Raw genomic sequence first — 2,027 nt, 5'->3', positions numbered from 1 at the left:
AAATATTTTAAGCTGCCAAATAAAGTACAGATATCTGAGAAGCTCATGGTTGCCCCCTTAAGAGCTGGGATCAGACCATAGTTATCTTACATAAGCTTTTGTGCTGGTCTCTGATTATTTAACATGGTTAAAACTTGTCCTGATTTTGAGGTTATCTTATATTTTGATACTCATTACAGCATATAGCAGAGAGTTGGGATGGTCAGGAAATGCTTGTTGACAATTTCACTTATCCCAAGATACATATTCTAACATTTCCCTAAACCCATGGCCCTCAGTTGGATTTGCATGTGGAACAGGCTGGACTTGGTGAACATTTTTCAGGATTTTAGCACTAGAAGGCAGTGAGGGACTTGGTGGATACACTGAACACAGCAGTGGCCTGAATCCCTTGAGACTCTTCCTAATGACTTGGCCTCGTGGATATGGACTCCATAATAGCCCATAACTGTCGGTGTCAGTTAACCTTGTCAGCATAACATATTGTTCTCTGAAATTTTTAGAAGCTGATTCTTAGTATTGCATATTATCCAGGTATTTGGTGATTTCTCCTCTCTCCCCACCCAACTGGTTCACACTTCAACAACATTTCTAATCATGATCTCTTTCAAGGTGCTATGAGTTGGAATTTACTCTATGGTAGAGGGTTGGTTTGGGTTTTTGGTATGCTCCCAGGGCACACTATAAGATAATCTTGGTGACATAACCTGCTTTGGTCAGTGAACTATGAATGAAAATCCCTTCTGGATGGCAGCTTTAAGAGCCATTTGCACCAAGATCTTTTTCTCTATTTCATGACACTAGTGATATTTTAGGTAGAGGCTCCTTCGTCAGCCTGGGTTCTCAGAGAAAACCACGTGGAGCTGACCTGCCATGGACATGTGGCACGAGTGAGAAATCAAGGGTGTAGGTTGTCCCACTCTTACGCTGCTCTGCCATCAAGAGGTGCAATTTATTTCTTCATCCCTCAAATGCAGACTGGTCCCGTGATTTACTCTGACAATTAGTATGTGGTGGAAATGAGATTGGGTGAATTCTAGAGTCTAGGCCTCAAGATGCTATGCAGCTTCTACCTTCACTGTCTTGGGAACCAGCTGCCAGGAAAAGACGCTCAGGTTAGACCACTGAATGATGAGAGACTTCATAGAGAGTGGGATTCCAACCTTCTAGCTGTTCCTACCAAGCCCATCTTAGACCTTGCATTCACAACTGACCCAGCCAATGATTACAGTCATTTAGTGAACAGAGAACTGCCCAACCAAACCACTGTATCATGAGAAATAATACATTTCTGTTCTTTTAAGTTATTAAGATTTGGGGTGATTTATTTGAAGGAATATGTAATTGAAACAGAGATCTTTGTTGTTTTAAGCTCCTCAGATTTTGAGGTCATTTTTTTAACTTCAGCATAACTTGGTCTATACTGTTGATATAGCCAGCAGTGTTTTAACCAAACAATTTGATTTATTTAAATGTATTTATTTTGCTTAAGGATATATTTCAATTTATTTCAATCATTTTATTTTGTGCTATTTATTCAGCTTTTCTATTTTCTTCTTTCCTTTCCTCTGGGTTGATTGAAGTTTTTTTTTTTTTTTAATTAATGTTTTAATCTTATTTCTCTCTCTCTTTTTTTTTTTAGTTTATCATTTATATGTTCTGTAATGGGAGCTCTAGTAGTATAGTGCCTAAGGCACTTGACTGCTAATCAGAAGGCTGGCGGTTCAAACCCACCAGCCACTCCTCGGAAGGAAGATGGGGCAATCTACTTCCATAGTAATACTGCCTCAGAACCCAAGGAGGGGTCGCTATGAGTCGGGTCTGACTTGATGGCACATAACAACAACAACATGTTCTATAATATTTCTTTTATACTACCCTGGTCATTCAAAATTGTCTAACTAACTTAACAAAGCTTAAATATCTTTATCATCTTCCTGAACATTATAATACTTTTATAATGCTTTAACTCTGCTTACCATTTGTCCAGCTTATCAGCTATCATTGCCTCCTTGTGTTTTACGTCA

This window comes from Orycteropus afer, unplaced genomic scaffold (assembly GCF_000298275.1).
Source record: "Orycteropus afer afer isolate SDZICR_OR568_19922 unplaced genomic scaffold, OryAfe1.0 scaffold00113, whole genome shotgun sequence".
NCBI classification, from domain to species: Eukaryota; Metazoa; Chordata; class Mammalia; order Tubulidentata; family Orycteropodidae; genus Orycteropus; species Orycteropus afer.
Note: the sequence above shows the minus strand (reverse complement) of the source record.